At 44.8% G+C, this 13,804-nt stretch overlaps 1 long non-coding RNA gene across 4 annotated transcripts; it reads left to right on the top strand.

Moving 5' to 3' along the window:
• Window positions 1–1,047: 1,047 nt before the first annotated feature.
• LOC146756480 (uncharacterized) lies at window positions 1,048–5,973 on the top strand. Of its 4 annotated transcripts, XR_014937430.1 has the most exons (5): window positions 1,048–1,143; window positions 2,423–2,462; window positions 2,695–2,841; window positions 3,129–3,238; window positions 3,542–5,973. It is a non-coding gene; the product is annotated as an uncharacterized LOC146756480 (long non-coding RNA). The 4 variants fall into 4 exon arrangements; XR_014937429.1 differs by having other exon boundaries at window positions 2,423–2,841; XR_014937431.1 differs by lacking the exon at window positions 2,423–2,462 and having other exon boundaries at window positions 1,052–1,143.
• The last annotated feature ends 7,831 nt before the right edge of the window (window positions 5,974–13,804 follow it).

The following is a 13,804-nucleotide window of genomic DNA, read 5'->3' on the forward strand; positions in this document are numbered from 1 at the left end:
CACTGTCACGATAAAAGTCATAGCATGGAAGATTTAGCGATGGCGTGCTGACTAGAAGGAAAAAACAACACTTACCTTGGAGCTTGTTCATTTTCCCTCCTATCATCGGATATCTTCTCATCATCTACGTAGCTCTGAGGTTGGCCAAAGCCTGTTGCCATGAGCTTTGCTAAACGCAGCATTGCTGTGGCTCAGAGGTATTACACCGGCACATAGCATAGGAGAACTCCATAACCCAAGTGTCGAGGGAAGAAGAAAGGGGAACTGTTACAATTAATTACGTTCACTAAATTGATAATTGTAGGCTTCTTGTCACACACTACTGCCTACAGCAAAACAGCACAGATGTTGACAACTGTGATTTCTGCATACAAACAACCACTCGAGGCTGAGCACACTCTCCTGTCTCTTTGCCATGTCTAGAAAGACCCAGAAGAGCTCAGTGTTCTCTTGCTGTTAGTTTACATCCTCCAAGCACTTCCAAAGGCACGCTGCTCTGTAGAAAAAGCTGAGCTGCCCAGAAAGTTTGTGCAGGAAGAAGGCAGCAGTGTCAGTGCACGTCATCCTGGGGGATCTGAAAGCATTTGTGAAGAGAACAGGGAAAGAAGAGGGAAGAGAGCAAAACCAACAGGCACTAGCACTGCTGCCCACAGGGGGCGGGGCTTGAGGCAGGGCCTGTGCCAGAGGGGGGCCTGGCACAGTTAGGGCCAGCTCAGGGCCCAGAGCAGAGGGGGAGCAGGCAGAGGCAGGGCCTTGGGGCCCAGGATTGAGGAGGACCAGGCACAGCTGGGGCCTGCTCAGGGCCCAGAGCAGAGGGGGACCAGGCACAGCTGAGGCCACTGCAGGGCCCAGGTGAGAGGGGAACCCAGCACAGTCGGGGCTGCTTTGGGGCCTGGGCCGGAAGGGGGCCCGGCACAGCCAGGGCCTATCCCCCTTTTTTGCACATATGAAATGCTCCCAGCTGTGCTGCACAGCAGAACATCTTTCAATGGAGATGAAAGCCTGTGAAATGAAAGAATCCTTTCTTATTTCTTTCACATTTGTGTTTGTTGACTGCAGTTCCAAGCAGGTGGACTCGCAGTGTCTTGCAAGTGCCACCTGGAAGCAGGTACAGACTGGAGACACAGCACCCTCAATGTCCAGGTGAGTAACAGCAGCCAAGGAGGCCTTTGGGCTCTGCAGGGTCCAAGTGTGGAGCATTACACACAGGAACAGCTGAGTATAAAGACAGTGGCAGAGCTGCAGAGCTTGCCATAGTAGGGAGGCACAGTGGCTCAGCTCATTTCCCACAGTAACACAGGAAATAAGAGCCATGAGGGAAATGCAGATGCCTTCTGCCCCCATCAGAGGGGAGGAATGAGCTGCACTTCCACAGAGACATTCCTCTCACAGCCACTCACACCTCAGGTGTGGAGGGACGAGCTGGGGCTGCTGGTGGCAGCTGTGGAACACTGCCATCTGTGGTGCTCCATCCTACCCTGGAGGGGCATGTAGAGCTGAGGACCTTTGTCACTGCACAAATGACTGCAAGCAGAGATGTAGCAGAGGGAACATAAAGCATTTAATAACTTATACAAAGCAATGAGTAATAGAAATGACAGTATTTCCAACCAAATATCCCCCATCCTAGCAGTTGTATCTGATCTCTACAATCCCACCCAAACAATTTCCCAGCCCCCTCCAATTCCTCCTCACTATCCCACCCCTGAATTTCCCTCCCCCAATTCCCACACAGTAATTGCCCACACTAATTACCAGTATGCAGGGCATAGAGAACACCTGTTCCTTGTGTGCAGACACCTGGAAAAAAAAGAAGTGGCAGGGAACTGGAGGTCTGTAGCAGGTTGTGGAGGCTCTGCATAGAACGTAACCCCAGACCACAACCCCATCAGCTGCTGGGGCAGGATCATCCCTGTCATTGGGGGATGTTGCCAGTGGTGGATAGGGACACAGGGAGAAGCCACACCTTGGTGTAGCTCTGATCTGCTCATGTCCAGTCCAATCCTCTATAGCACTTTCCATCTTCTGTCCTTTGTTCTTAACCGTATCCTTCCTTCTCTTCTGCTCTTTTCCTTTCTTTTAGGTGTCTTACCTGTATCTGCTTTTCCCCTCTTCTGTTCTTTTACTGCTCTGGTCAGCCTCCAGTGTCTGCACCGCAACTCTAGGTTTTGGGATGGAGAAAGGTACACAGGGCATAGGTTTGTACAAGAAAAGCTCTCTAGCTGTGCCCAACAGATGACAAAAAGGAGTCCTCAGGACCACAAAGGCAGCTTGTTTCTCCAAAGGCCACAGCGTAAGCTCGTGTAACTGGGAAGGACTCTGTTATACATCTCCTAAAAGTGCCTTTGAATGAATAATTTTCTGGTCTTGTTTCCAATTGTTGCTCAGAGGAAATGAAGTTTTTATCCTTGTATCTTTGCAGGAAGACAGAGAGGATGGAACCTGTCTGGTGAAATGCTCAGGTGCTGTTTCCTTCCTTGCACCAACAGCCTGTTTGTGTCCACACGATGCCAGTTGTCCTCCTGACAGTTTCTACCGGTCCTTCTCCGAGTCCTTCTGCTAAGCACTGCTATTTCTGTATCCTCGGGGCCCTATTAGGACTAAAAAGAGGAGCGGATAACAGATGGAAGGATCTGGCCTTCTGCTGGGTGATAGCCGCCTGCATGTCCTGTTCTTGCTTTCTCTTTTCCTCAGGTGGCATTGTGCTTCCCAAGGAGCATATGGACCTTTTAGATGGGAGTGCGCAGCAAGGAACACATGGGGTCTCATCTTCCTCCCTGCTCTACATCTGAGTGAGGGACACTGTGACCTGCTCAGGAGGCAAGATGTCATGTCAGGGAGGTGTGTTTGTGTGTTTTCCTTTTTTTTTTTTTTTTATATTTCTTTGTATTGCTCATTTGCAAGAGATTGTGAATTCTCCTGGTTCAGACTGCAGTTGGCTTAATCAAATGTGTAAGAAATATATAAGGGCTGCTGAGGCCAGGCTGGAGTTGCGTTTCTTTATGAACTGGGGTGTTGCTGCAGATGCACTTATCTCCTGTTTTGTCTCTTTTGTGGCTGTTCACGAATATTAGATTGTGCTATGTCAGTGTTTGTTGCCATCCTTCTTTCTCTTCTCTGTCTTGCAGGTCAGCTCGTGCTGGAAGTTGATGGTATCACTGTATGAATGGAGGTCAGTTTAGGAGCAGCTGCTGATGGAAGGAATCAAAACCAAGCTAATAAATGGAAGCATCTCCTGGTAAGGTGTCAGAGGTGGCAGTAATGATGTCTGTCATCGTTAAAACCAGAGGGCAGGCTCATCCGAGTGCTTGCTGACTGATACTTCGGAGTATCTCGTTCTCCAGCTGAACGATAAAGCTAAACATGCTGAGCCGTTACAGCTTGTGCTGAAGTTGTGAATGTGCCCCCAGATGTTTCCTTTAGTGGTAAATCATGTTATGGCACTGTGGTAGCCCTATCTCTGTCATGATCTGGAGCACCGTGTCTTGTTGCGAGCCTTGTGTGCCTGTTTCCATGAACTTTGCTTTCTTTCTCTCTTCAGAGTAAGGGCAGGGTGCTTCCTTGCTTTTGGTGGATTCATCCAGGAGGCTGTTAGAAGGCCAAATGCAATGTTCATTACATGGAGGGACAGGATGGGAATGGACTGTTGTTGCCACCAGGCAAAAGTGAGTTTCTTATGTCATGAATGATATAATTTTGATTGCTGTGCCTACCTGCCTGCTCCCTGTGCTTGTTCCTTTTACCTTTCAGTGCTTCTTTTCCCTTGCTTTGATGCTTTTCCCTTTCAGGGCTCCTTTTCTCTTTCAGTATTGCCTTTGCCCTTTATGTACTCCTTTTCCCTATCAGTGTTACTTTATGCTGTTCCTTTCCCTTTCGGGGCTCCTTTTCCCTTTCAAGGCTGCTTTTCCCTTTCAGGGCTGCTTTTCTTTATCAGTTCTCCTTTTCCCTCTCACGGCTCCTTTTCCATTTCAGGGCTCATTTTCTTTATCAGTTCTGCTTCTCACTTTCACGGCTCCTTCTCCCTTTCAGTGCTGCATTTTCTTGTTCCTTTTCCCTTTCAGTGCTGCTTTTCTGTGCTCCTTTTCCCTTTCACTGCCGCTTTTCCCTTTCACTGCTGCTTTTCCCTTTTAGTCTTGCTTTTCCCTTAGTCTTGCCTTTCCCTTTTAGTCTTGCCTTTCCCTTTTAGTCTTGCTTTTTCCTTCCATTGCTGCATTTCCCTTTCCCTGCTGCTTTTCCCTTTCCCTGCTGCTTTTCCCTTTCCCTGCTGCTTTTCCCTTTCCCTGCTCCTTTTCCCTTCCCTGCTGCTTTTCCCTTTCCCTGCTGCTTTTCCCTTTCCCTGCTGCTTTTCCCTTTCACTGCTGCTTTTCCCTTTCACTGCTGCTTTTCCCTTTCCCTGCTGCTTTTCCTTTTCCCTGCTGCTTTTCCTTTTCCCTGCTGCTTTTCCTTTTCCCTTTCATGCTGCTTTTCCTTTTTCCTGCTGCTCTTCCCTTTCACTGCTGCTTTTCCCTTTCACTGCTGCTTTTCCCTTTCACTGCTGCTTTTCCCTTTTAGTCTCGCTTTCGCCTTTTAGTCTTGCTTTTCCCTTTCAATGCTGCTTTTCCCTTTTAGTCTTGCTTTTCCCTTTCACTGCTGCTTTTCGTTTTCACCGCTGCTTTTCCTTTTCACTGCTGCTTTTCCCTTTCACTGCCGCTTTTCCCTTTCCTTGCTGATTTTCCCTTTTAGTCTTCCTTTTCACTTTTAATCTTGCTTTAACCTTTTAGTCTTCCTTTTCCCTTTCATGCTGCTTTTCCCTGTAACTGCTGCTCTTCCCGTTCACTGCTGCTCTTCTCGTTCACTGCTGCTCTTCCCTTTCACTGCTGATTTTCCCTTTCACTGCTGATTTTCCCTTTCACCGCTGCTTTTCCCTTTCACTGCTGCTTTTCCCTTTCAGTCTTGCTTTTCCCTTTCACTGCTCTTTTTCCTTTTCACTGCTGCTTTTCCCTTTCCTTGCTGATTTTCCCTTTTAGTCTTCCTTTTCACTTTTAATCTTGCTTTTCCCTTTTAGTCTTCCTTTTCCCTTTCATGCTGCTTTTCCGTTTCCCTGCTGCTTTTCCGTTTCACTACTGCTTTTCCCTTTCAGGGCTGCTCTTCCCTTTCACTGCTGATTTTCCCTTCCATTGCTGCTTTTCCCTTTTAGTCTCGCCTTTCCCTTTTAGTCTTGCTTTTCCCTTTTAGTCTTGCTTTTTCCTTCCATTGCTGCTTTTCCCTTTCACTGCTGCTTTTCCCCTTCCCTGCTGCTTTTCCCCTTCCCTGCTGCTTTTCCCCTTCCCTGCTGCTTTTCCTTTTCCCTGCTGCTTTTCCTTTTTCCTGCTGCTCTTCCCTTTCACTGCTGCTCTTCCCTTTCACTGCTGCTTTTCCCTTTCTCTGCTGCTTTTCCCTTTTAGTCTCGCTTTTCCCTTTCAATGCTGCTTTTCCCTTTTAGTCTTGCTTTTCCCTTTCACTGCTGCTTTCCCCTTTCACTCCTGCTTTTCCTTCTTAGTCTTGCTTTTCCCCTTTTAGTCTTGCTTTTCCCTTTTAGTGCTACTTTTCATTTTTAGTCTTCCTTTTCCCTTTCATGCTGCTTTTCCCTTTCCCTGCTGATTTTCCCTTTCACTGCTGCTTTTCCCTTTCAATCCTGCTTTCCCTTTCACTGCTGCTTTTCCCTTTCAGTCTTGCTTTTCCCTTTCACTGCTGCTTTTCCCTTTCAGTCTTGCTTTTCCCTTTCACTGCTGTTTTTCCTTTTCACTGCTGCTTTTCCCTTTCAAAGCTGCTTTTCCCTTTCCTTGCTGATTTTACCTTTTAGTCTTCCTTTTCACTTTTAATCTTGCTTTTCCCTTTTAGTCTTCCTTTTCCCTTTCACTGCTGCTCTTCCCTTTCACTGCTGCTCTTCCCTTTCACTGCTGATTTTCCCTTCCATTGCTGCTTTTCCCTTTTAGTCTTGCTTTTTCCTTTCCCTGCTGCTTTTTCCTTTCCCTGCTGCTCTTCCCTTTCCCTGCTGCTCTTCCCTTTCCCTGCTGCTCTTCCCTTTCCCTGCTGCTCTTCCCTTTCCCTGCTGCTCTTCCCTTTCACTGCTGCCCTTCCCTTTCACTGCTGTTCTTCCCATTCACTGATGCTCTTCCCTTTCACTGCTGCTTTTCCCTTTCACTGCTGCTTTTCCCTTTCACTGCCTCTTTTTTCTTTTAGTCTTGCTTGTCCCTTTCACTGTTGCTTTTTCCTTTCATTGCTGCTTTTCCCTTTCACTGCTTCTTTTCCTTTTCACTGCTGCTTTTCACTTTCACTGCTGCTTTTCTCTTTCACTGCTGCTTTTCCCTTTTATTCTTGCTTTTCCCTTTTAGTCTTGCTTTTCCCTTTTAGTCTTGCCTTTCCCTTTTACTCTTGCCTTTCCCTTTTACTCTTGCCTTTCCCTTTTAGTCTTGCCTTTCCCTTTTAGTCTTGCCTTTCCCTTTTAGTCTTGCTTTTCCCATTCACTGCTGCTTTTCCATTTCCCTTCTGATGCTTTTCCCTTTCACTGCTGATTTTCCCTTTCACTGCTGCTTTTCCCTTTTAGTCTTGCTTTTCCCTTTTAATCTTGCTTTTCCCTTTTAGTCTTGATTTTCCCTTTCTGTGCTGGTTTTCCCTTTCACTGCTGCTTTTCCCTTTCACTGCTGCTTTTCCCTTTCACTGCTGCTTTTCCCTTTCACTGCTGCTTTTACCTTTACCTTCTGCTTTTCCCTTCCACTGCTTCTTTTCCTTTTCACTGCTGCTTTTCCCTTTCACTGCTGCTTTTCCCTTTTGTTCTTGCCTTTCCCTTTTAGTCTTGCCTTTCCCTTTTAGTCTTGCCTTTCCCTTTTAGTCTTGCCTTTCCCTTTTAGTCTTGCCTTTCCCTTTTAATCTTGCCTTTCCCTTTTAGTCTAGCCTTTCCCTTTCAATGCTGCTTTTCCCTTTCCCTTCTGCTTTTCCCTTTCACTGCTGCATTTCCCTTTCACTGCTGCTTTTCCTTTCACTGCTTCTTTTCCGTTTCACTGCTGCTTTTCCCTTTTAGTCTTGATTTTCCCTTTTCGTCTTGCTTTTCCTTTTTAGTCTTGCTTTTCCCTTTCACTGCTGCTTTTCCCTTTCACTGCTGCTTTTTTCTTTTACTCTTGCATTTACCCTTCACTGCTGCTTTTCCCTTTCACTGCTGCTTTTCCTTTTCACTGCTGCTTTTACCTTTTAGTCTTGCTTTTCCCCTTTAGTTTTGGCTTTCCCTTTTAGTCTTGCCTTTCCCTTTTAGTCTTGCTTTTCCCTTTCACTGCTGCTTTTCCCTTTCACTGCTGCTTTTCCCTTTCACTGCTGCTTTTCCCTTTCACTGCTGCTTTTCCCTTTCACTGCTGCTTTTCCCTTTCACTGCTGCTTTTCCCTTTCACTGCTGCTTTTTCTTTTTAGTCTTGATTTTCCCTTTTATTCTTGCTTTTCCCTTTTAGTCTTGCTTTTCCCTTATAGTCTTGCCTTTTTCTTTTAGTTTTGCTTTTCCCTTTCACTGCTGCTTTTCCATTTCACTGCTGCTTTTCCCTTTTAATCTTGCTTTTCCCTTTCACTGCTGCTTTTCCCTTTCACTGCTGCTTTAACCTTTTAGTCTTGCTTTTCCCATTCACTGCTGATTTTCCCTTTTTGTCTTGCTTTTCCCTATCACTGCTGCTTTTCCCTTTCACTGCTGATTTTCCATTTCACTGCTGCTTTTCCCTTTCACTGCTGCTTTTCCCTTTCACTGCTGCTTTTACCTTTTAGTCTTGCTTTTCCCTTTCACTGCTGCTTTTCCCTTTCACTGCTGCTTTTACCTTTTAGTCTTGCTTTTCCCTTTCACTGCTGCTTTTACCTTTTAGTCTTGCTTTTCCCTTTCACTGCTGCTTTTCCCTTTCACTGCTGCTTTTCACTTTTACTCTTGCTTTTCCCTTTTAGTCTTGCTTTTCCCTTTTATTCTTGGTTTTCCCTAATAGTCTTGCCTTTCTCATTTAGTGTTGCTTTTCCCTTTTAGTGTCGCTTTTCCCTTTTAGTCTTGCTTTTCCCTTTTACTCCTGCTTTTCCCTTTCACTGCTGATTTCCCTTTTAGTATTGCCTTTCTTTTTACTGCTGCTTTTACCTTTCACTGCTGCTTTTCCCTTTCACTGCTGCTTTTCCATTTTAGTCTTGCTTTTCCCTTTCACCGCTGCTTTTACCTTTTAGTCTTTTTTCCCTTTCACTGCTGCTTTTCTGTTTCACTGCTGCTTTTGCCTTTCACTGCTGCTTTTCCCTTTTAGTCTTGCTTTTCCCTTTTACTCCTGCTTTTCCCTTTCACTGCTGCTTTTCCCTTTCACTGCTGCTTTTCCCTTTTGGTATTGCTTTTCCCTTTTAGTCTTGCTTTTCCCTTTGATTCTTGCTTTTCCCTAATAGTCTTGCTTTTCTCTTTTAGTCGTGCTTTTCCCTTTTAGTCTTGCTTTTCCCTTTAGTCTTGCTTTTCCCTTTTAGTCTTGCTTTTCCCTTTTAGACTTGCTTTTTTCTTTTAGTCTTGCTTTTCCCTTTTATTCTTGCTTTTCACTTTTATACTTGCTTTTCCCTTTTAGTCTTGCCTTTCTCTTTTAGTCTTGCTTTTCCCTTTCACTGCTGCTCTTCCCTTTCGCTGCTGCTTTTACCTTTCGCTGCTGCTTTTCCCTTTCGCTGCTGCTTTTCCCTTTCCTTGCTGATTTTACCTTTTAGTCTTCCTTTTCACTTTTAATCTTCCTTTTCCCTTTTAGTCTTCCTTTTCCCTTTCACTGCTGCTCTTCCCTTTCACTGCTGCTCTTCCCTTTCACTGCTGATTTTCCCTTCCATTGCTGCTTTTCCCTTTTAGTCTTGCTTTTTCCTTTCCCTGCTGCTTTTCCCTTTCACTGCTGCTTTTCACTTTCACTGCTGCTCTTCCCTTTCCCTGCTGCTCTTCCCTTTCCCTGCTGCTCTTCCCTTTCCCTGCTGCTCTTCCCTTTCCCTGCTGCTCTTCCCTTTCCCTGCTGCTCTTCCCTTTCCCTGCTGCTCTTCCCTTTCCCTGCTGCTCTTCCCTTTCCCTGCTGCTCTTCCCTTTCCCTGCTGCTCTTCCCTTTCCCTGCTGCTCTTCCCTTTCCCTGCTGCTCTTCCCTTTCACTGCTGCCCTTCCCTTTCACTGCTGTTCTTCCCATTCACTGATGCTCTTCCCTTTCACTGCTGCTTTTCCCTTTCATTGCTGCTTTTCCCTTTCACTGCTTCTTTTTTCTTTTAGTCTTGCTTGTCCCTTTCACTGTTGCTTTTTCCTTTCATTGCTGCTTTTCCCTTTCACTGCTTCTTTTCCTTTTCACTGCTGCTTTTCACTTTCACTGCTGCTTTTCTCTTTCACTGCTGCTTTTCCCTTTTATTCTTGCTTTTCCCTTTTAGTCTTGCTTTTCCCTTTTAGTCTTGCCTTTCCCTTTTACTCTTGCCTTTCCCTTTTAGTCTTGCCTTTCCCTTTTAGTCTTGCTTTTCCCATTCACTGCTGCTTTTCCATTTCCCTTTCTGATGCTTTTCCCTTTCACTGCTGATTTTCCCTTTCACTGCTGCTTTTCCCTCTTAGTCTTGCTTTTCCTTTTTAGTCTTGCTTTTCCCTTTTAATCTTGCTTTTCCCTTTTAGTCTTGATTTTCCCTTTCTGTGCTGGTTTTCCCTTTCACTACTGCTTTACCCTTTCACTGCTGCTTTTCCCTTTCACTGCTGCTTTTCCCTTTCACTGCTTCTTTTCCTTTTCACTGCTGCTTTTCCCTTTCACTGCTGCTTTTACCTTTACCTTCTGCTTTTCCCTTCCACTGCTTCTTTTCCTTTTCACTGCTGCTTTTCCCTTTCACTGCTGCTTTTCCCTTTCACTGCTGCTTTTCCCTTTTGTTCTTGCCTTTCCCTTTTAGTCTTGCCTTTCCCTTTTAGTCTTGCCTTTCCCTTTTAGCCTTGCCTTTCCCTTTTAATCTTGCCTTTCCCTTTTAGTCTAGCCTTTCCCTTTCAATGCTGCTTTTCCCTTTCCCTTCTGCTTTTCCCTTTCACTGCTGCTTTTCCCTTTCACTGCTGCTTTTCCCTTTCACTGCTGCTTTTACCTTTACCTTCTGCTTTTCCCTTCCACTGCTTCTTTTCCTTTTCACTGCTGCTTTTCCCTTTCACTGCTGCTTTTCCCTTTCACTGCTGCTTTTCCCTTTTAGTCTTGCTTTTCCCTTTTAGTCTTGCTTTTCCCTTTTAGTCTTGCTTTTCCCTTTTAGTCTTGCTTTTCCCTTTTAGACTTGCTTTTTTCTTTTAGTCTTGCTTTTCCCTTTTATTCTTGCTTTTCACTTTTATACTTGCTTTTCCCTTTTAGTCTTGCCTTTCTCTTTTAGTCTTGCTTTTCCCTTTCACTGCTGCTCTTCCCTTTCGCTGCTGCTTTTCCCTTTTGCTGCTGCTTTTCCCTTTCGCTGCTGCTTTTCCCTTTCGCTGCTGCTTTTCCTTTTCACTGCTGCTTTTCCCTTATAGTCTTGCCTTTCCCTTTTAATTTTTCCTTTCCCTTTTCGTCTTGCTTTTCCCTTTCACTGCTGCTTTTCACATTCACTGCTGCTTTTCCTTTTCACTGCTTCTTTTCCCTTTCACTGCTGCTTTTTCTTTTTAGTCTTGATTTTCCCTTTTATTCTTGCTTTCCCCTTTTAGTCTTGCCTTTCTCTTTTAGTCTTGCTTTTCCCTTTCACTGCTGCTTTTCCCTTTTAGTCAATCTTTTCACTTTCACTGCTGCTTTTCCCTTTTAGTCTTGCTTTTCCCTGTCACTGTTGCTTTTCCCTTTCAGTCTTGCTTTTTCCATTCAGTCTTGCTTTTCCGTATCAGTCTTGCTTTTCCCTTTCACTGCTGCTTTTCCCTTTCACTGCTGCTTTTCCCTTTTAGTCTTGCTTTTCCCTTTTAGTCTTTCTTTTTTCTCTTTGTCTTGCTTTTCCCTTTTATTTTTGCTTTTCACTTTTATTCTTGCTTTTCACTTTTAGTCTTGCCTTTCCCTTTTAGTCTTGCCTTTCCCTTTTAATCTTGCTTTTCCCTTTCACTGCTGCTTTTCCCTTTCAGTCTTGCTTTTCCCTTACAGTCTTGCTTTTCCCTTTCACTACTGCTTTTCCCTTTCACTGCTGCTTTTCCCATTCACTGCTGCTTTTCCCTTAAATCTTGCTTTTCCCTTTCAGTCTTGCCTTTCCATTTCAGTCTTGCTTTTCCATTTCACTGCTACTTTTCGTTTTCACTGCCGCTTTTGTCTTGCTTTTCCCTTTTAGTCTTGCTTTTCCCATTCAGTCTGCTTTTCCATATCAGTCTTGCTTTTTCCCTTTCACTGCTGCTTTTCCCTTTCAGTCTTGCTTTTCCCTTTCACTGCTGCTTTTCCCATTCACTGCTGCTTTTCCCTTTCCCTGCTGCTTTTCCCTTTCCCTGCTGCTTTTCCCTTTCACTGCTGCTTTTCCCTTTCCCTGCTGCTTTTCCTTTTCCCTGCTGCTTTTCCTTTTCCCTTTCATGCTGCTTTTCCTTTTTCCTGCTGCTCTTCCCTTTCACTGCTGCTTTTCCCTTTCACTGCTGCTTTTCCCTTTTAGTCTCGCTTTCGCCTTTTAGTCTTGCTTTTCCCTTTCAATGCTGCTTTTCCCTTTTAGTCTTGCTTTTCCCTTTCACTGCTGCTTTTCGTTTTCACCGCTGCTTTTCCTTTTCACTGCTGCTTTTCCCTTTCACTGCCGCTTTTCCCTTTCCTTGCTGATTTTCCCTTTTAGTCTTCCTTTTCACTTTTAATCTTGCTTTAACCTTTTAGTCTTCCTTTTCCCTTTCATGCTGCTTTTCCCTGTAACTGCTGCTCTTCCCGTTCACTGCTGCTCTTCTCGTTCACTGCTGCTCTTCCCTTTCACTGCTGATTTTCCCTTTCACTGCTGATTTTCCCTTTCACCGCTGCTTTTCCCTTTCACTGCTGCTTTTCCCTTTCAGTCTTGCTTTTCCCTTTCACTGCTCTTTTTCCTTTTCACTGCTGCTTTTCCCTTTCCTTGCTGATTTTCCCTTTTGGTCTTCCTTTTCACTTTTAATCTTGTGTTTCCCTTTTAGTCTTCCTTTTCACTTTTAATCTTGCTTTTCCCTTTTAGTCTTCCTTTTCCCTTTCATGCTGCTTTTCCGTTTCCCTGCTGCTTTTCCGTTTCACTACTGCTTTTCCCTTTCAGGGCTGCTCTTCCCTTTCACTGCTGATTTTCCCTTCCATTGCTGCTTTTCCCTTTAAGTCTCGCCTTTCCCTTTTAGTCTTGCTTTTCCCTTTTAGTCTTGCTTTTTCCTTCCATTGCTGCTTTTCCCTTTCACTGCTGCTTTTCCCCTTCCCTGCTGCTTTTCCCCTTCCCTGCTGCTTTTCCCCTTCCCTGCTGCTTTTCCTTTTCCCTGCTGCTTTTCCTTTTTCCTGCTGCTCTTCCCTTTCACTGCTGCTCTTCCCTTTCACTGCTGCTTTTCCCTTTCTCTGCTGCTTTTCCCTTTTAGTCTCGCTTTTCCCTTTCAATGCTGCTTTTCCCTTTTAGTCTTGCTTTTCCCTTTCACTGCTGCTTTCCCCTTTCACTCCTGCTTTTCCTTCTTAGTCTTGCTTTTCCCCTTTTAGTCTTGCTTTTCCCTTTTAGTGCTACTTTTCATTTTTAGTCTTCCTTTTCCCTTTCATGCTGCTTTTCCCTTTCCCTGCTGATTTTCCCTTTCACTGCTGCTTTTCCCTTTCAATCCTGCTTTCCCTTTCACTGCTGCTTTTCCCTTTCAGTCTTGCTTTTCCCTTTCACTGCTGCTTTTCCCTTTCAGTCTTGCTTTTCCCTTTCACTGCTGTTTTTCCTTTTCACTGCTGCTTTTCCCTTTCAAAGCTGCTTTTCCCTTTCCTTGCTGATTTTACCTTTTAGTCTTCCTTTTCACTTTTAATCTTGCTTTTCCCTTTTAGTCTTCCTTTTCCCTTTCACTGCTGCTCTTCCCTTTCACTGCTGCTCTTCCCTTTCACTGCTGATTTTCCCTTCCATTGCTGCTTTTCCCTTTTAGTCTTGCTTTTTCCTTTCCCTGCTGCTTTTCCCTTTCCCTGCTGCTCTTCCCTTTCCCTGCTGCTCTTCCCTTTCCCTGCTGCTCTTCCCTTTCCCTGCTGCTCTTCCCTTTCACTGCTGCCCTTCCCTTTCACTGCTGTTCTTCCCATTCACTGATGCTCTTCCCTTTCACTGCTGCTTTTCCCTTTCACTGCTGCTTTTCCCTTTCATTGCTGCTTTTCCCTTTCACTGCCTCTTTTTTCTTTTAGTCTTGCTTGTCCCTTTCACTGTTGCTTTTTCCTTTCATTGCTGCTTTTCCCTTTCACTGCTTCTTTTCCTTTTCACTGCTGCTTTTCACTTTCACTGCTGCTTTTCTCTTTCACTGCTGCTTTTCCCTTTTATTCTTGCTTTTCCCTTTTAGTCTTGCTTTTCCCTTTTAGTCTTGCCTTTCCCTTTTACTCTTGCCTTTCCCTTTTAGTCTTGCCTTTCCCTTTTAGTCTTGCCTTTCCCTTTTAGTCTTGCTTTTCCCATTCACTGCTGCTTTTCCATTTCCCTTCTGATGCTTTTCCCTTTCACTGCTGATTTTCCCTTTCACTGCTGCTTTTCCCTTTTAGTCTTGCTTTTCCCTTTTAATCTTGCTTTTCCCTTTTAGTCTTGATTTTCCCTTTCTGTGCTGCTTTTCCCTTTCACTGCTGCTTTTCCCTTTCACTGCTGCTTTTCCCTTTCACTGCTGCTTTTCCCTTTCACTGCTGCTTTTACCTTTACCTTCTGCTTTTCCCTTCCACTGCTTCTTTTCCTTTTCACTGCTGCTTTTCCCTTTCACTGCTGC

Source organism: Coturnix japonica, chromosome 27 (genome assembly GCF_054131305.1).
Source record: "Coturnix japonica strain WE chromosome 27, WE-NBRP24, whole genome shotgun sequence".
In the NCBI taxonomy this organism is placed as follows: domain Eukaryota; kingdom Metazoa; phylum Chordata; class Aves; order Galliformes; family Phasianidae; genus Coturnix; species Coturnix japonica.